The following is a 21,269-nucleotide window of genomic DNA, read 5'->3' on the forward strand; positions in this document are numbered from 1 at the left end:
TACCACTGGAAAGTTATTACTTATTTGTCCACATCTAATTTCACACGTTGCAGCTTCTCCCTTTTGTGACTGTAATTCTTACCCACCCAGCCTGGACTTCCTAGGTCCAGTACAGCACATCTAAATCTTGTTGTGAAAATCTGACTCTCCCGGTAACTTTTCAGTCTAAGTGTTCCACGCGCAGTTTCACTGGATGCTGGTAATATCTGTCGGCAACACTTCCTATTACACAGACAAAAGCCGGAGGGCTCGTATTGACTGTTTGCTGCTCCCGGACGGAGGAGGACGTCAGACCTTTCTTCCCAAGGCCTTGCTCATTCTGTATGGAAAGCCCTGGACTTTGACAGCTGTGGGTGCAGACAGGAAGCAAGCCAGCTCCTGTGTTCCCATGTAGGACACAAGGACTTTGCTTAAAGTCTTCTCCAAACCCTCCTCTTTTCAGTGACAATGAACTATAGGACCAGACAGAAAATCCAGGGTCCAGTTAACTAAGGACAAAGTGGACCTCGGACTCCGTGGCACAGTCCCCATTTCCCCGACCCCTTTCCTCAAAAATCAAGAGCATCCTGTGTCTCAGCTAAAAAGTCTTGCAAGTGCTATCAATCCAAGGATTCTGGCCAAGCTTAGAGCAAGGGCTGTACTTTCTGATCTCTGGGTGGTTATGAATCCATTAATAACAAAACCAGAAGACTGAAAAGAAACATTGGTAGGGGGAGGGTCCATCCCCAGTTTTCTGGCAAAACCCGATCTCAGATGTGCCAGGCTGATCTTTTCTAACCCAGTTTAGAAATCTACAGACACAGTGTGACACACGTGGTGGACAGGTGAGTAATGAACTTGAGTCTTGTACAACGAGGATGTCTCCACATCCACCCTAGGTCCCTCTGAAGCCTTGGTTCTGCCCTCATGCCCAGGCCCTGCAGATAAACCAATATTAAGGAATATTTTCTTTAGAGATTCCTTTACCGTTTTTTTCTGACTCAAAAGGCCAAGGTTTTATGTTACCTTAAATGACTACAGGACATTTCTAGTTTAAAAACTTGTTACGTTAGCACCCTGTCTGCAGGCTGAGGGCTCAGAGCTGAGGGCGTGCCAGGGTGGACACACTCTGGACTAGCTCCTCTGACACCGGGCCCCAATACAGTCGCTGGGAGGTGCTGAAGTGAACTGTTACTACTGATAAAAGGCCTTACGCTTCACATTACTCACTTTCCTGATAACTTAGAACAGATTCGTGGTTATCACTATAATAGCATCAATCACCCCTGCATCCCAACATGACTCCTTGAATGCAGGACAGGGAGTCAAGTTATAGCTAAGGTACTGGGAAGTAGGCCACCCAACGAGAAGGTCTACAAGGAAATGTCACTGGACATTTATGTCCTACAAAAAACAAACCAAGGTGAGATTCCCAGGTTTAGGCCAGTGCCCTCATTGTAAAGAGAAAGAGGCCTTGAAGAAGACTCGGGCTCAAACTCTTGAGGGGGTGGGGCTGAGATTGGTCGGATTTCTTAGCTGGCCATCTCAAGTCCTTTCTAACGGGAAGAAGGAGCCGACTACCCTTGTGATATTGTGATTTACAATAAGAACTATGTATTTGGTCTTCGTTCTGTTCCTGGCACAGAGTTCCTAACACCCTGGGAATTTCCTAACATAATAAGACCAGTAGTATTTGGTCTTTTGTCACTGGCTCCTGAAATAGCTCCAGAGCCATAGGGTGAAAGGAATGTCTTGTTACTCATAACGAGTCCCTTTCAACCACACCAAAATTTATGTTAATGAGGTCACTTTGGGAAAGTTCCTTGGTAAACTAAGGATGGGGGCTAGTTGCAAGGGGAACCAACCAGCTGATTAGAGGGTCCGAACTTTTGGTCCTACCCCTCAACCTCTGGGGAGGGGTGGGGGCTAGAGATGGAGTTCAATCACCAATGGCCACTGATTTCATCAATAATGCCTATGTAATAAAGTCTCCATAAAAACCCCAGAGGATGGGGCTCAGAGAGCTTCCAGGGCAGTGAACACATGAAAATTCAGGGAGGGTGGCGCCCCACGACAGGGCACAGGGGCTCCATGCCCTGTCCCCATACCTTGCCCTCTGCATCTCTTCCATCTGGCTGTTCCTGAGTTATATCCTTATATAATAAATTGGTAATCAAGTAAGTAAAATGTTTTCCTGAGTCCTGTGAGGTGCTCCAGCAAATTAAACGAACCCGAGAAGGGGGTCATGGGAACGTCTGATTAAGAGCCAGTCAGGCAGAAGTGAAGGTGACAACCTGTACTTGTGACTGCGGTCTGAAGTGGGGGGCAGTCGTGGGGGACGGAGCCCTTAACCTGTGCGGTCTGATGCTATCTCCAAGTAGACAGTGTTGAAATTGGGTTAACTGCTTGGTGGTGCTGGGAAAACATTTCAGAAGAGGGTTTTAAGAAGAGGTGGGCTGGGAAACATTACACCGGGAGAGGAAGCACCATTGTGGTAGGAAGAGACCTACATTTTAGCGAAAGCAGGGTTAGTGCCACTTGCATGACCTTCCTTTGGAATGGGGGGCGGGGTTAAGGATCAAAAAATAATTCAGGGTCTATTACGTGAGTGGGAAATGACAAGATGACCTGGGTTTTCCAGCTTCGAGATGTGGTTAAGTACTCTACACTCCCCGGACCTCCGTTTTCTCATCGGGAAAAAGAAGACTTTGCCTCTCTCTTGCAAGGATCAGATGAGGTAAGAAACCTGAAAGCGCCCAAGAAGCTAATCAAATGTATCATCAAGCCCGGCAGCCCTGAAAGAGGAGGAAGGAAGAGGAGGGCTGGGGAAGGATTTGGGGGGGCCGGGAGGTGGGGGCTGGTGGAGCAGCAGGGCAGAGAGGCCGCAGGTCATGCAAAGTGTGCCGGGTGGGGGAGGGGTGGCCATCTCTGCTTGTCCCATCTGTTTCCTCTGAAATTCTGGAGCACCGTGCATGGCACTTTCCATACTGCCCGTGTGGAATGAGGCTCCCTGTTCAGCCTCTTGCATGTGATGACAGACAACAGCTTGCGTGCATTGAGTTGTTACTGTAAGTGAGCAGCCAATGGGCCGTATGTGTCTGCATTTACGAGATTACGGAGTGGGTACTACTGTTAACTGTGTGTGTGCCCTGCTTGCCAAGCTGGGTGACAGGTGGGCTGGTCTAAGGAGGAGGTGACGTATGACAAAAGGAACATAAACACTACACAGACGCTGGGTATTAGTAAATAATAACTTCAAATCCTCCACACTGTCCCAGCAATTTCTTCTGAAGCACCGTGGGCCTGGATAATCTCATAAAGAGAAACAATCGGGGAATTTTTTTTTTCCTGGGCACTGTGTTAACATGGAAGGACTGAGCTGTGCTTTCTACTTGGCACCAAGCCTGTAGCTCTGGTTGTTAAGGTGCCGAGTTTGCAAATTACCTTTTAAATGGAAAATAAAGGACATGAGGTAAGAGGGCTGGAAAGACAAGGAGAGCTAAGGGGAAAAAACTAATGTCCCCACCTTCTTTCCTGAAAGGTCATCTGACATCAAGATGGATGCCAGCACTCTACTACCCCAATCTTTTCTTGCAAATGTCCAGTCACACGATTCAGCATCAACAGCCCTACGGAATGATAAATACTGTGATCTTTATGAGCTATCTGAAGGTGAAAACAGCTAGGAAATTTTGATACCATTTGGGAAAAAAGTTTAGGCCAAATTAAAATCAGCCCTGTGGACAAAGACAAAGGTTCACAAAGTCACTCAGTGGACAAGACTGAGTCAAATTTCAGAAGAGCCCTTCATCAGCACTCAAGAAGTGTGTGGAAGACATGCTTTGCCTTCCTTCATGAGAGAGCTACAGGTGGAGCCTTTGGGACAGACTCCCTGCCTGCACCTGAGACCCACCGCACCCTGGGAGCTGGGAGGCGGAAAGCACGTGTTGGGGCTTTAATAGGGGCCACTGACAGAGTGAAGGGCCGGCTAGCTCTGGATTGCTGGCCAAGTCTGACAGTGGTTCCTCTCCCACCGGGCTGTGGCAGAAGCAAGGAAGTTACAGGGTTCCTGGTCCTTTGCTGCCAACCTCTCAAAATGAGGAAGGGATGAATGACAGGGCACCAAGGGGAATCTGTCTGTAATGCCCTGATTCTGCCCCGGATGGGCTCTTCCAAGCAAACGCTGCTACAGGATTCCTCTACCCCAATCTAGAGGCGCCCTTCTAATGGGGACCTTACTTCTGCTCTTTCTCGTCATCAAAGCAGCTCAAAATTATACAGCCAGAACAGCCCACGGGAGTGTGATCAGCCAGAGCCCAGCTGCTGCTTCCTGTCTTTCAACAGCGGATTGCGTAAATGGGGGAATCCTCAGCTGGGCTACAAACCAGAGCTCCTGGGAGAAGACAAACCCGCACTCGCCACCCAGTGCAGGGCCTTGACCCCTGTAACCGCAAGGTCAGGGTAAGCCCACCGGTAGGTGAACCAACAGAGACCCGGGAATGCACACAGTCATGTACGGTAAGCATCTTCCTGCACCCAGGTCCTTCCAGGACAGGGCAACTGCCTCAAGTTATGATCCTCCAGGCCTCCACAACATTTATCTTGTGATGTAAATCAGTTTTTCTCATTTGCCAGAACTGCAACCTTCTCCTTTAAGACCTGATTTCTTGGGGCGGGACGTGTGCTCTGCATGTTGCCCCAGTTCCCTCCCTGACCCTCCCTCCTATGCTGATGCGCTATTTTAACGCTGCCCCAGTTCTGCCTGTCTCTGGGATCACCTAAAGGGAGAAGAATCTAAAGAAGCAACCAAGGAAAAGGAAGCCAGGCCACCCAGGCAGGACCTCCTGTCCCAGGGAAGAGGGGCTGATGTAGATTCCCCTCACCCAGGGGGGCTCAGAGAGCACCACCCTCAACACCATGTCTCTATTGTTCAGTTCCTAGTTTCCAGCCTGGATCTTTCCCTCTCACATCCTGTGGTGCATGTCTGTGAAATGAGATTTGATTAAATGAATTTGGTAAAATGGGATTTTTTATAAAGATTTTACTTATTTGAGAGAGAGAGAGAGAGAAAGAACACGCGTAAGTAAGGGGAGCAGCAGAGGGTGAAGGAGAAGCAGACTTAATAATGCAGGGCTCAATCCCAGGACCCTGGGATCACGACCTGAGCCGAAGACAGAGGCTTAACCTACTGAGCCACCCGAGCACCCCTGTAAAATGGGATTTATTACAAAAGAAAGATCAAGGGGGACGCCTGGGTGGCTCAGTCGGTTAAGCGTCTGCCTTCGGCGCAGGTCATGATCCCAGGGTCCTGGGATCGAGTCCCGCATCGGGCTCCCTGCTCCGCGGGGAACCTGCTTCTCCCTCTGCCTCTGTCTCTCTCTCTCTGTCTCTCATGAATAAATAAAGAAAATCTTAAAAAAAAAAAAAAAAAAAAAGAAAGATCAAGGGGTAACAAGGGACTTTCTTTGACATTTCTATACTGCTGGAGATGAGTCCCAAGCGCAGAGGCTGTGGATATCCCATTCTTCACACATACTTTCCCGCCCAACCCCTGAGAAATAACTGGAAACCAAAGCACAATTTATGAGTTGTTAAGGCACCCTTGCCTAGAGAACTTTCTGGACTAGGAAAAGGCCCAGCAGTTCTGACTTGCTTCTTTCAACACCTCTCTTCTGGACTCAGCTTCAGCAGTTCCATTCCAGGGACTGAGGCTCACCTGTTGCCTCAGGAGCCAAGAAAATTCTCGTAAGTGGGTATTAGGAGACAGCCACACTGACACCTAAAATCAGTTTAAAGTGTGTGTGTGTGTTTATTTTAACATGTCTGTTGTGATGGTTAACTCTATGTGTCAACTTGCTGGGTCATGGGGTACCCAAATATTTCGTTAAACGTTATTTCTAGGTGTGTTTGTGAGGGTGTTCCTCAATGAAATTTAACATTTGAACCGGTAGAAAAAATAAAGCAGATTGCCTTCCCCAATGTTGGTGGGCATTGTCCAATCCACTGGAAATGCTGGACAGAATAAAAGATGGAGAAAAGGAGGTTTTGAGCTGTCTGCCTCGCTGATCGGGGGCACTGGTCTTCTGTCGTCAGACCAGGACGTACAGTATTGGTTCTCCTGGTTCTCAGGCCTTCAGACTCAAACTGGAACCAACTCCAGAAGGCGTTCCTGGATCTTGAGCTTGCAGATGACAGATCATGGAATTTCTTAGTTTCCATAACTGCATGAGCCAATTCCTTACAATAAATCACTTTCTCTTTCCCTCTCTCCTTCCCCCCCTGCACTGGCTCTGTTTCTCTGGAGAACCCCAATACATCTATTTATTAAATTGCCAAACAATAAAGTTTAAAAGACTGGCAACATCAAATGTTGGTGAGGATGTAGGGCAACTGGAACTCTCAGGCATTGCTGGCAGGAGCCATTTTGAGAAACGGTCTGGTAGTTCTTTATAAAACAAAACATATACCTGGCCTGACCTAAGCAACTCCTCATTTACATAATTACCCAAAAGAAATGAAGACCTATGTCTACAAATAGATGTTTGTAAGAATTTTCATCACAGCTTTAGTCATAACAAGCAAAAACTGGAAATAACTCAACTGTCCATCAAAGGAACAGGTACATTAACTGCAGCATGATGGAATACAATGCAACACTACTCAGCAATAAAAAGCAAGACTACAGATACATGCAACCACATGGATGGATATTAAAAACATGCTGAGGAAGGACAAAAAGGAGCACACATTATGATTCTAAATGTATGAAGCTTTACAACAGGGAAAACTCTGTAGTGGAAAAAATCAGAACAGTGCCCGTCTCTAACAGTTAAGAGTTGGGGCAGAAATGAACTGAAAAGGGGATGAGAGACCTTTTGGGGGTGATGAAATGCCTATATCATGAAGAGGGTTTGGGTTACACATATGTGTGTACATGTCAAAATTCAGTGAATATACACTTAAGATTTGAGATTTCAGTGTTTATAAATTTTACCTTAACCGGAAAAAAAACTAAGCAAATATTGAACTGTAGTTAATGATATACATGCTGAAGCATGTGGAGCAACGTGTACTGACGTGTGCATTGAAAAGAGACGCATCAAAAAATGATGCATAAGTCAAATTTCTTTCCACTTTCCTGTACGTTTGAAATTTTCATCATAAATCACCAAAAAAAGTATCAAGCAGTGAGGGGGCTGTGTGTGTGTGTGTGTGTGTGTGCATACACTAATTTAGCTACAGTGGTCAGGGAAGGCCCCTCCGATGGGGATAGAGGTGCCAGAGAATTTGGTGTGTTAGGACAGTGAGGGTCAAGCTCACAAGCACAGTAAGTACCAGGGGTGACAGGTGACAGTGGGGACATGCTCTCTTACAAATTTCAATTATAAATTGCAAGATTGTATAGTTTCAGGTCTTGTACTAAAGTCTTTAATCCACTTTGAGTTGATTTTTGTGTATGGTGTAAGATAGGGACCCAGTTTCATTCTTTTGCATGTGGCTAACCAATTTTCCTAACGCTACTGAACAGACTATCCTTTCTCCATTGTGTAGTCTCAGTGCCTTTGTAAAAAATTAATTGACCATATATGCATGGGTTTATTTTTGGCCTCTATTCTGTTCCACTGGTCTATGCATCTGTTTTTATGCCAATACCATACTGTTTTGATTACAATAGCTTACTAACATAGCTTGAAATCAGGTAGCGTGATACCTCCAGCTTTATCCTTCTTTCTCAAGATTGCTTTGGCTATTCAGGATCTTTTGTGATTCCATACACATTTTAGGATTGTTCTTCCTATTTTTGTGAAAAATCCTACTAGAATTTTGATATGGATTGTACTGAATGTGTAGATCACATTTTAACAGTATAAATTCTTCCAATCCATGAATATGGAATATTTTTATTTATTTGTGTCTTCTTCAATTTCTTTCATCAATGTCTTATAGCTTTCAGTGTACAAATCTTTCACCTCCTTGGTTAAATTTATTCCTAAGTATTTGTTTTTGTTGCTACTATAAATGGAATAGTTTTCTTTGTTTCTTTTTTTTTTTTTTTAAGAGTTTATTTATTTATTTGACAGAGGGAGAGAGACAGCAAGAGAGGGAACACAAGCAGGGGGAGTGTGAAAGGGAGGAGAAGCAGGCTTCCCGCTGAGCAGGGAGCTCAGGACCCTGGGATCATGACCTGAGCCGAAGGCAGACGCTTAATGACTGAGCCACCCAGGTGCCCCTGGAATAGTTTTCTTAATTTCTTTTTCAGATACGTCATTGACTACTGAATTTATTTATTAGGTAAAACAATTTTTTGGTGGAGGCTTTAGGGTTTTCTATACAATATTATGTCATCTGATACTTTGCTTTTTCATTTCCAATTTGGATGACTTTTCTTTTTCTTGCCTAATTCCCCTGGCTAAGACTTCTAATACCATGTTGAATAAAAGTCTGAGTATAGGATCGTTGTTTTCCTTTTTTTCCTCAATGGTCTACAGATAAAATTCTACCATATTCTAGCTTTTTGGTGTTGCAAATAGAAAATTTGATTCTAGTGTGGTTCTTTTTCCTTTGTAAATAATATATTCCTTCAGACTGAAAACTTGAAAGATTTTTCCTTTCATCCTTAGAGTTCAGATATTTTACCAGGATATGCTTAGATGTTTCTTAGTTATTCCCCTAGTGGTAAGTCATGAGTGCCCTTGACCAAGTATTTCTAGTGTTCCTCCTTCTAGCTATACATTATAGTAGGATTGCACTTGCTTACTCCCTTTGTGATTTGCAATGGCTAGTGAAATGTGAGTAGAAGTAATGTATGCACTGCCAAGCAGACTTTAAGCATTAGCTCATGATTCACCACAGACCTGCACTGCTGCCTACCACCTCAGGTTCCTAAGTAACAATGAGCAGACCACCACTCCACACCGCCCAACCATGACCTGTATGGGATACTGCAGTGTGGGGGAAAAATGAATTTGTTGAGTTTAAACTACTGAGCTTGTGGGAGTATTTGTTATTTCATTCTCAATCTAGTTCTAGCCTGTCCTGACCAATACACTCTTCCTCTGCCTTCTTCTCCTTCTATTATTCCTATTACTTGTATGTCAAATGTCTTATATATTTTCCAGGTCTCTTATCTTCAATCTCCACCTTCATAACTTCTATGTCTTAGCATTTTCTCGGGAGCTCAGCCTTTCTAACTCCTGGGCCATGGCTTCCTGCCCCACTGCTTGGCTCAAAGAGGTAAATAGCTGGCATTCATTGTAAGTCAAAAAGATGAGACATGCATTCCAGCCACTATTTTCCCAGAATCCTTTCTGTCTGGATATTCATATTCTGCTTTTTCAATATATATATTTCCTTGCATCAGCAACAATCCACATACTTATCATTCTCAATGTCTATGTATTCTATAGTGATAATATATTGTGCTTGGCTTTTTCTTCTGTGGGTGTTGGGACCATAAAGATTCTTTCAGTAGTGATCTCCATTCTCTACTCCAAGCGCAGTGTATTACAGCCCCAACGTATTTTTGCTGTTTCTGGATTCTAGGCTGACTGGTTTGGAGGAAAGAAAATCTTATCAGGAGTCTGAAGAACCAGGCTCTCCCTAGCACTAGCCAGGTGTCCTTCTGTAAGCAACTTAGAAATATTTCTACAGTGCCCAGTATTGTTCTAAAGCCCAACCAAAGATAGATGCGCAAGTGTTCTGTGCAGAGAAAGAGACATGTGGAATGTGGGGTGGCCATTTTACGAGGCTGCACTCAGTATAGCTCAAATATACTGAGGCAAACTGTTAGATCTCCCTATTTCATTTCTTCGCCTGTTCTTCAGGCAAAGCAAAAAAAATGAGCTGATCCTACATATTTTGTGGACCCTAAGATGCCATCAATTTAAAGAGACACCATTAAAAACCTTCAAGAGTGGAAAAAAAAAAAACCCTGCCAATTATAACTTTAAGATGTGATTCTATGATACATCCTGATTTTTGAGTGGTTAAATTGTGAAATATATGTGCCTTAGAATCAGTGAATATATGAGAAATACATATACGGATATTTAAAGAAATACATAGACCAAATCCCACCATATACCCAATGCATTTATTTATTCCTGTTCATTTACTGCAAATGAGAACAGGCTCAATGAAGACATCTACAGAGGGAACAAAGATCTGCAGGGTGTGCACATGGATAGGTGCCTGATGACATCAAACCCACCCTGCTGCTACAGCAACTCTAGGCAGGCGGAGCCCTATGGCAGCATTCCAGCCAAGTGAAGAAGAGGAAAGGCATTTGCCAGAACAGGAGCTATGACTACTAATCAGTTCTGTTTCCTTTGACATTGTAACTCATTTCTTCCAGAGAGAGGCCCTAGAAGGACTGTTGAGGAGGGGGTGATGGGGAGAGGGGGAGGTGGGGACATGATGGTCTGATTACTGAAGACTGAGCAAGTATGAATATGGAAAAGATAAAAGCCTCAGAGTGAGGGTGCCTGGGTGGCTCAGTTGGTTAAGCCACTGCCTTTGGCTCAGGTCATGATCCTGGAATCCCGGGATCGAGTCCCACATCGGGCTCCCTGCTCAGCGGGGAGTCTGCTTCTCCCTCTGACCCTCCCCCTTCTCATGCTCTCTATCTCATTCTCTCTCTCAAATAAATAAATAAAATCTTAAAAAAAACACAATACCTTTAAAAAAAAAAAGCCTCAGAGTGAGTGTGATCAAGTCCCCAACTAGTGGCCAGGGAAGATGAATGTCAAATATAATCCCTTGTCACCTGGCTAGCATGCTTAGGCAAGTTTAGGGCCATCCAATCATGATTCAAAAAGTGTATATATGGGGCGCCTGGGTGGCTCAGTTGGTTAAGCGACTGCCTTCGGCTCAGGTCATGATCCTGGAGTCCTTGGATCGAGTCCCGCATCGGGCTCCCTGCTCCTTGGGAGCCTGCTTCTCCCTCTGCCTCTCTCTCTCTCTCTGTCTCTCATGAATAAATAAATAAAATTAAAAAAAAAACAAAAAAGAAAAGAAAAAAGTGTATATATGGACTCCAGATGAACATTTGGCTTTTATTTTAGAGATGTCTTATTTGAAGGATAGACCATCTATTACAAAAATAATAGTATCTAAGGAGTCAAGCTAGAATTTCTTTAAATTCTTAGATATTAGTGATCACCAAAAGCTAGGCAACGGGACAGACTGGTCTGGCCAGGAAATGCCAGTTATTTAGCTGAATACCATGCTTTCCTCTCAATGGCTGCCCCACCTTCATTCCAATCCTTAACACACCACACGCCTATGGCCCTTGGACCCAATACCCATAGCCACTGCTGAATGGGCTTTCCGGTGTTTGGGCAATGCCAGACAACACTCTTAGGAGTGGGCAGAAATCCTCAGCCTTTTCTTCATAGATTCAACAGCAAACAATGGGGCCCCGGAACACGTGACCTCAAAAAAGACAAAGGGAACAATAAAATCTGGTCTCTAGGCAAAAAAGGGCAGTTATCACCTGCAGAGGATTTGTGGACTGATTAGCACTAGAAGGGAGCCTCACTTTTTCCAATTCCAGAGGGGGACACTGTCTGAGTAGGACACCAGCCATGCAGGTCTAGCTTTATTCACGGCAGGTGCCAGCAGCCAGGACTGTGCTTAGAACCACCCTGTTGCTGGCCTGTTTCTCCACTGCATATACTCTTTTTCAAATCCTGGGGTCTTGATTGATTTATTAAAAAAAAAAAAAAATCAACCTTTAACGAACTTTGCTTTTTTTAATGAAGTTTTTGGAGGTGGAATTAGAGGCAAAAAGGAGAGTTACAGAAAGGAAAGGACAAAGAAAGAAAGTTTCACACAAAATCTATATAGGATCAATAGTTTATTTCTGAGTTCCTGAAGGCATTGTCTACCCCAGTGTCCATATGGCTGATAGGAATTTCACTGACAAGAAGGAAAATACTTGAACATACTACTATATCATGTTCAACCAGAATCTGACTCACCAGGCAAATGGACATGACACTCACATCTAAGTGACGGCTCATACTAAGAAACACCATTTGCCTGGCACTATTGATGTGGACAGCCCTGGCCTTCATGTCACTGGAGGTCTGCTGGAAAGCTCCTTGAGGCTCTCAATGTAATCTCAGGATGCAGCCCATGTGCTGCTGTGTATTCACTTCCTAACAACTATCAGCTCCAGCTTGGGCCCTGGCACGCAGCAATACTGCAGGCTGAGCTTGGCTACTTGGCAGAATGAATGCCGGCTGGCTTCTTGCCTGGGTCTAGACCTGGCCCCTTCCCAGGAGGGCATCCTCTGCTCAGCTGTACCTCCAACACAGAAGTAGATGGAAGCAGGAACTCAGAGGACACAGTCCTGTAGGCCACAACTGTGCTTTGAAATGGAATCTAAAGAGGAAGAAGCCAGAAGAATAGAATGGGGTTGTTTTTGAAAGCCTAACAGCAGTAGAACAATCAATCTTATCAAAGGGAGCTCTAAGGGTAAGAGAAGGCCTTCATGCCTCAGTCCTTGCTTTTTTTGTCATCCACAGCTGTGAGTACCACAGAGGAGATGGAAAGACCCTAGAGAGTTAGGAGGTACTGACCAACGGATGAGTTAAAAGGATTCCCCAGAGACCCTCCAGACACAAAGCATGAGCTAGAAGGATCGTCAATTCTAAGCTCCCTAAAATAGTGTATGACCACTATCAAGACACATAAAGTGTGCTAATGTACTGGGTTTCTTCATCTCTGGTTCAGATTGCTTTCAGGCTGGTAGACAAAAATGGGATACGGAGAGAGCCTAGCAAGAGGAAAGACACGCCAACGTGGCAGCAGGAACAAGGCAATAACTCACAAATCCTTATTCACAGTACTAGTTCCATGGTGAAGAAAGTCAGGGGTCTCCTAATGATAAGTAACCTGGCTGGCTGGCAAGCAAAAAACCTGTGATATGATGTAACATGTAAAATCAACTGTATGTCAGTGGATAAAATATTAAGCCAGTAAGCTGACCTTGTATTGCACCCCATACACTTTAAGAAATGGGAAGACCACATAAAATGGGACTTCCTTCTCCATGTTGACATTTTTGCCTTGATGACTACTTTTGCATAGATTTTGACATCTCCTCATTTCGAGTCAGCACATCAACTTCCCAAAATATTGGCATCAGGTACCTAAATATTGATAAATATCACTTAATGAAATCTGTGGAAGATAACAGAATCAAAAACACAAGCAACCAAACAAAATAGAACAACATGGGTCTGGACTCAGAATTCCGGCATTTGAGTCACCAGTTATGTGGCCAAGGCCAAGGCACCTAGCCTCCTTGAACTCCCATTTTTTTTGGTTTGTAAAATAGGAATAATTTTGCCAGCCTAGCCATTCAATGAAAACATATGTGTAAAAAGCTATACAAACGTGTGACAGGCAGAATAAAGGTTCCTCAAAGTTGTCCACATCCTAATCCCAAACACCGTGAATGTCACCTTACATGACAAAAAGGGATAAATTAAGGATTTTAGAATGGGAGATCATCCCAGACTATCCAGGGGGGCCCAATATAATCACAAGGCTCCTTACAAGGGAACAAGAGAGACAGGAGAGTCAGGAGAGCAGATGTCAGAGAGAGATTTGAAGATGCTACACTGTGGGCTTTGAGGAATGGAAGAGGCCATGAGTCAAGAAAAGCAGGAGCCTCTAGAAGCTGGAAAAGGCGAGGGAATGGGTTCTCCTCTAGAACCTCCCGAAGAAACGCAATTCTGCCAATGCCTTGATTTTAGCCCAGTCAGACCATTTCAGACTTTAACCTCCAAAAATGTAAGAGAGTAAATTTATGTTGTCAAATTTGTGGTAAGTTTTTATAGCAGTAATAGGAAACGAATGCAGATTGTTATAGGAGACATGATTATTCTTCTAAAGGATCAAATCTTAAAGGGGGGAGGTAGGGGGGTTCCCTGACTCTACTAAAAATTAATGGACCATGATATCCTCTCTTGGGGCACCACTGACAATTGCACAACTATTTGCCACACTCAAGTAGGATGAGCAACCAAATGAGTCAGCCTGTCTGTCCATTCATTTTTATTCTAGTTATTAAGTGGTAAGGAAACATGGCAAAGCACTGAATATAATTTCTACCCTCAAGGAACTGATGATCTATTAGGGAAGAAGAGAGGTGACAGGGCCACAGAGCTCTTACTCTTTTCATGATTTTTCTAGCCTTCAGTGGGACCGTCTACTGAGCATACCTGACATGTGGCTTCTTGACCAGAACACTTCTAGGATGGACATCACATGATCCATCAACCTCCTGAAATAATATGGCGGGTTCTGTGGCACGGATGTTTTTTTCTGGGGAATGGATCCACACACTTAGATTGTCAAAAGGGTTTGGGTTTATAACCCAGAAGTTAATAACCATTTGGATAATAAAAGATTACAGACAGAAGGTTATGTGGTATTTTGGGATATTTTGAAAACAGTGCAAACACTTGTGACTTACCTTTAAGTGTAGAGAATAGGGACCATCAAGAGAAAAAAGAAAACGGAACCAGGCCCTCCAGGGCCCCGTACTTCATGATCAGGGTCCTTTAACATTGACTAAAGCATACCAGAGGGCCATTTACAAGTTCCAACAAACACAATTTCCCTCTCTACTGAGTCCACATACATGTGCTCATCCCCAGCCTATATGACACTCTCTCAGTGCCACCCACACCTCCAGCAACTGCCCCATTTACAACGAGGAGCACCTGCGAAGAGTTATGTACAATGTCTTTCTTCACACTGCCTCTTCTTCCGTTCACTCTTGAACTACTCCAATCCCCAAAATTGCCATTACCAAGGACCTCCACATGATGGTATCCTAAAGTCAATTCCCCAACCATCAGCAGCATTTGAATAGGGTGGCCCTCCTCTACCTGCCCCCACCACGTTGTTATACTTGATTTTTGGTCCCCTATCGTGCCCTTTCCTCTGACATCTGCTAGTTCCTTCTCACTTCCTTGGACAACCCCTCTAACAGCCACCAATCTCAATCCACCCTCCCTAGCCCAGTGTGCTTTATATTCTTCTTAGCATTCACCACCGCTGCACCTGCTATCTGTCACACCCATTTCAATATAAGCTCCTTGAAGGCAGAGTCTTTTACTGCTGTGTTCCCAGATCATGGCGTATGATAGGCTCTTGAAACTATCTGTTGGATGAATGAGTATCACACTTCATGGAACTGTGTGAAAAAGACCCAGCTGTACAACTAGAAAGAGATAACAAATTAAGGGTACGTCAGATTGTGTTTGCGTCCATTCCCAGCAGGGGCTACCTTCTACCATTCAAGGCTCCACCAACTGCCAGACCACAGTGAGAGTTAAGTAGGATGGTGCAGTGTGTACGAGACAGAATGTTAGTTAAAAACCCACTGCGGGGCGCCTGGGTGGCTCAGTTGGTTGAGCGACTGCCTTCGGCTCAGATCATGATCCTGGAGTCCCAGGATCGAGTCCCGCATCGGGCTCCCTGCTCAGCGGGGAGTCTGCTTCTCCCTCTCCCGCTCCCCCCTCTTGTGCTCTTTCTCTCTCTCACTCTCTCTCTCAAATAAATAAATAAAATCTTAAAAAAAACCCCACTGCGGTCACGCTGCTTCCTGCCCAGCTCATGGTTCTGACCTAGGGTGTAGATCGTAATCACATGTACGAGTACAGAGTTGCAGGCACCCTGCTACAGCAGCACTATCGTGCGGAGCGGATGTGAAGGGCTCTGCGTGGGTTGCCACCTGGGCAGGCCTTGAAGGTCCTGGGGGCAGGAAAGAGGTCAGCCCTGCCCCCATGCTAAACCCAGTCATGTTGAGTTAGAATCCTCTCTGGTGTCTCATTCCTCCTAGCAGCAAGAACAGGCAGGACCTCTTTGCCTACTTGTCCCCCCATGGAAGTGCCTAGAGGTGGTGGAAGAACAGCACCAGGGACCTTTCTGCCCCAGGCAGAAACTGCCTGGGGACCCAATGGCTGGTTCCCGAATGGTGGGGACTTCTGAACACTTCAGCAGTCTAATAGATATATTTCCTTAAAAAACAACAACAACAACAACAACAACAACAACAAACTTTCTATTATGGAAATTTTCAGACAAACAAAAAAGAGAATAGAATGAGCTCCCAGGTACTCATCATCCAGCTTCAACAATGATCAACTCAGGGTCAATTCTGTCTCATTTTCTCTTGGGATGTCCATGTCTTGGTTTGCCTGGACAATCTCGGTTTAAGGTTGTCCTGGTGTAATTTTTTAAAAAGATTTATTTATTTATTTATTTGAGAGAGAGAGAGAGAGCGAGCACGTGTGTGCACATGAGTGGTGGGGAGGGGCAGAGGGAGAATGACCCATGAGATCACGATCGGAGCAGAAATCAAGAGTTGAATGCCTAACTGACTGAGGCACCCAGGTGTCCCTGTCCTGATGCATTTAAGAGCCCCCTCTTTCAGTCTCAAACATGCCTGGAACTGGACAAGGAATTATATGGTCACCTGACCTCTACCCCAACCCACTCCCCCCTGTGCCCAGGTAGTTTGAAACAAATTCCAGATGTAAGTCCATCTATAAATAATTCACAATGTGGTAACAAATATTTTAATACAGATCAACACCCGTTAGACACTGTTTGTTCTCTTTCAACACTCCTGTTGGGGGCTTTCATTTCTCATAACAGGAGAGCCAAGGGAGAGTCGGAATTGCCCCTGGGCAGGCTCTGTGCTAGGTGCTTGCATGAGGGGCCCCACACCCACCCTGTGGGCTGATGGCGTGACCCCAGCTCATGGATGGGGCTACCAAGCACATGGAGAAGCCAGCTACGTCCTCTGCTTGCCTGACTCTCTCTCTCCGCTTGTAGTACACCAAGCTGCCTCCATATAGGAGGTCTAGAAACAGGCATGGACAACAGGATAACAGAACAGACCTCGGCAGTTGTGGCCTATTTTACACATGGACACAAAAGGAGCAGTGCGATTTTGAACAACTCAAAGTGAAGAAGCTCAAACTTCAAACTGACCCACAGGAGAATAAAACCCCAACCTTTGTCTCTGGATGGTATCACTGCAAGATTCCAGAGCCAGGCTAAATGCTGGGCAGTCTAAGCAGCCTACCTTCCTAGTATCTAGGAGAGACTAGGGAGAGAAACCAGACACAATCGATTATCTCTTTTGAGTCCTCAGAAGATAGGATCCTAGGAACGTAGTTCACAGGTTTACCCCACGTCTGGGTAGGTTTCCCAGAGGTCAAAGAGAAGACAGCACAGGATATTCACTCCAGCACCGAGGCGAGTGGCGGTGAGCTCCAGGCAGCCCAGATGATATATGCATGAGTACCGTGTCGAGCATGTACACTATGAAGCATTATGCAACAGGCATCAGCGATGGACTGAATTTTCACACAGGATAGATATGAACACAGTGCTGAGTAAAAAAAAAAAAAGGAAAGAAAAGAAACAAAGGATCTATAGTACCAAGCCATTTACTTAAGTGAAAAAACATATGCACACGATTAGCTAAACTCCAAATGCAAAAACATAAATAAACACTATACATATGCACACAGAGCAACAATTCATAATACATTCCGGTAAGAGAATACACATCAAACACATCTGCATGGGTGGCTGTGGAGTGGAATGGAGAATAGGAATAAAAGGGAGTAAATCAACGTACAAATGAGTAAAACCAAGTGAACGGCCTTGCCCAGACCCATGATAAAATGCCACAAACCGAGAAACAGTATTAACTCAACCCTCTGCACCAGAGGGAGCCAGGGGAAAAAAAAAAAGAAAAAAAAAAAAGCACGCTATTAACAGAAGCCAGCAAACAATCAATACTTGTGAAAACCTGCCTGGCCTCCATTTTTCTAACACTTTCTTTCACCCGAGTAGCTAACTAGTTGACAAATGGCCCAGGATGGGGGGACGGGAGAGCAGGGGGACTGACAGAGGATGCCTCGTTCGTTCTTGCTGCTTGCATGTGGGAAGGGTATGACAAATAGCAGCACCTGGTTTTCATCCCTGTAGCCCCTGCATTTCAGAGGTGAAGGTAGGTGGGGGGGTTCAAACAGAGTCCCATCCACTGCAATGCCTCCACTCACAGTGTGGACCTGGATTTAACTGATGGTCCCAGAGGCACCTGTTTCCGGCTGGGTGACTCATGTCACAGCTCTGGTTACATTTCTTACCAGCAAAAGGAGGGGTTTGATGGGACGATCTTAAACCCACAACTGCACCTTGCTCTAATACTTAGTGCTTGTGCGAACATGTGTGTGTCCCACAACATAATTAATCCAATGTATTAAAGTGTTAATGCTCCATTTTGTGTATACACAATGGGTGGACACTGAAGGCTGAATCCATTTTCTCCATTTTACTGAGGGTTGCTAAGTGCCAGGCACTGATTGGCAGACAAGGCAGAAAGAGCACCTTCATGGAGCTTCAACTCTGAAGGGGCATACATACAGGTACACAGCAAGTGGACTACCTCATGATCACTACGATGATGGGGACAGGACAAGGTGCCAAGTGGAACTGGGAGTGGAGCGCTCACAGAGATCTGGGGCTGGGGGCTGATGGCAGTGATGTGAGAAAAGCTTCCAGTAATTAGGAATGGCTAAGCTGAGACTGAAGGATAAGCGGATGGCAGCCAGGCAGGGAGGGTGGGAGAGCAGAAGGGAGCAAGGAAGGAAAGGGAGAAGAGGGTTCTCCTTCTAAGTAGATGGAACAGCATGTGCAAAGACACAGGAGTGCAGGGGCGCCTGGGTGGTTCAGTTGGTTAAGCGACTGCCTTCGGCTCAGGTCATGATCCTGGAGTCCCAGGATCAAGTCCCGCATCGGGCTCCCTGCTCGGCGGGGAGTCTGCTTCTCCCTCTGACCCTCCTCCCTCTCATGCTCTCTGTCTCTCATTCTCTCTCAAATAAATAAATAAAATCTTAAAAAAAAAAAAAAGACACAGGAGTGCAAAGTTTATGATTCTATCTACTTCAAGTACAATCATAAGACAAATACAGGCTGTTACCAGTCAGGAGAGTTGCATGGGGCAGTGACTAGAAGGGCCATGAGAGGGGTCTCCTGGGATGCTGCTTACAGAGAGTTGTTCAGTTTGTGAAAATTCATCAAGATGCACACTTAATAGAAGCACTTTTCTGTATGTACATGAAACTGTAATTTTAAAAAAGTTTCCTTTTTTAAAATGTTGACAGGTAGAATGGCAAAAAAAAAGGAAGCTAAAGAGGGAAGAACGGATCAGATCTGATAGGGCCTTGTAAGGCACACTGAGGACTTAGGTGCATCATTCCAGAAATATTACAAACCATCCAGCAATTCTGACATGGACTACATTTTAGAAACACCACTCTGGTCACAGTGCAGTAAACAGATTGGGTTGGTCTGAAAGCCTGCAGAGCAATTAGGGGGTTGCTGCAGTCATTCAGGCCAAAAGTGGGGTGAATGGAGAAAAACAGGTGTGGGCCAGGCTACTCCACTGCCCTGCCAACCCTTGGTAAACACTAAGGCCCCCTACGCCACTAGGGCCTCTGGATTGGTTGCCCAATGAGCCATCTGGCAGACTCAGAATCCAGGAAGGACATCTGGCTGATGCAACCCTGAACAATTATTTATCTTGATTACTAAAATTTTTTTGGCATCCTCTTATACATTGTGCCCAACATTGACAGAGAAGTATTTGGATTAAAAAGATCCTGAAGGGGTTCATATTCTGGGTTTTTTTAATCGTAGAAGTCAGAGGAGTGGGTGCAGAAGTAGTTAACAATAATGTTCAGGTTTCTGGCTTCAGAAAGTGGGTAAACAGTGGTTTTTATGGACATATGAATCCTAGGAGGAGGATGGGTGATGGGAAGGAGGTGGGGATGAAGATGATGGGCAGTTCTGAACAGGGGTCTGAGGAATCTGAGAGACATTCGAGTGGACATAGCTGGCGTACGTGGGGTGGGGAGCTGAGGCCCAGAGGGAAGATCTGGACGGGGGATGTGCATGAGGGTAGAAACAGTTTAAAATAGGGGAGGAAAAAAAAAAAAAGGCCATGGGAACAGAAAAGCCCACTCCAGGAGAACATATAAGGATCCCAGCCTGGGCCCTGAGGGAAAATAACATTAAAAGGACCACACTTAAACATGAGGGCAAATATCGTGGATACTGGACGCAGAAGGACACAGCTAGGAATAATATTTACAGTGCATACCCTGAGATCCAAACAAAACCAAACAAAACAAAAAACCAGATGAAGTTCCCAAACTGTAGATATCTATCTGCAAAGCAACTCTTCTTACTTTCCTTTTGTTCTTGTGTTTGTTAGCTGGAAAGCAGTGTTACTACAAGACTACCGCTCAATTTTGGCTAACTTAGATCCTGAAAATGATCTGTGCCCCTCTCTGGCCAACAAGTAGCAGAAAGTACCCTTTCTCTCACTTTCTTCAGTCCCACTCATTTGGCTTGATTCCATCCGTTTGCTGAATGAAACTGGGGAGGCCGGAGCAGACCCTCTCATTTTTGAGTACATCCCCAATGACCTGGTGAGGTGGCTTCAGGCCCATTTTGCAGAAGAGGAGAACGGCTCACACAAGTAAGGAAATGGACACGGGCTGGGGGGGGCTTTGGGGGGGGGGGGAACGATGAGGGAAGTGTGTTCTCCAGCCCTGGCCACCAGGGCCAGATTTTACACTTGGATTAGGGAGATGATATTCCGTGCCCCAGAGGGAGGCAGGAAGGCTGGCTGGAGACGCGGAAGCTTGCTGTACAGACTCCAGACCCCAGAAGCAGCCTTGGGCTTGCTCACGGTCCCAGCTGGTGTCGGAGGTCTTTGCACATGCCGGGGGCACTCTGTCTCCAGAGGCCACACTCCAAAACCAGATCACTGGGTCTTTAACTTTTTGGACTGCCTGATGTTTGAGCTTGGCTTTAAAAGGCACAACCAACCAACTGGACAATCCGTGAAAAAGGAACAGTGGGTACAGATGAGCGCTCAGCTCTGCCTCCCGAGAAAGGGGTTTGCCGCACCCACACAGCTGTCCCACGGCCTGCTCCCCACGCAGATGGAGACTTCCGGCCTGGCAAGGGACCTTCCCAGGGGATGGTGTGACGCTTGGGGACTCCCCCCGCAATCACTTGAGCATATTCTAAAGTGTTCACTAATTGTAACTGCTATCTTATTCCAGTTCAAGGCTTTCCCAGGGCACTGCACTCTTGAGGAACGCCAACATTTGGCTGTGAACTTTTTTTTTTTTTAAAGATTTTATTTATTTATTTGAGAGAGAGCACATGAGAGGGGG

At 45.3% G+C, this 21,269-nt stretch overlaps 1 protein-coding gene across 4 annotated transcripts in view; it reads right to left on the minus strand.

Annotated features, from left to right (window-relative positions):
- The window catches only part of ZNRF1 (zinc and ring finger 1), a 99,082-nt gene that overhangs the window by 16,268 nt on the left and 61,545 nt on the right, over positions 1–21,269 (minus strand). The window lies entirely within an intron of this gene.

This window comes from Mirounga leonina, unplaced genomic scaffold (assembly GCF_011800145.1).
Source record: "Mirounga leonina isolate KUSES-001 unplaced genomic scaffold, KU_Mleo_1.0 Mir_180, whole genome shotgun sequence".
Lineage (NCBI taxonomy): Eukaryota > Metazoa > Chordata > Mammalia > Carnivora > Phocidae > Mirounga > Mirounga leonina.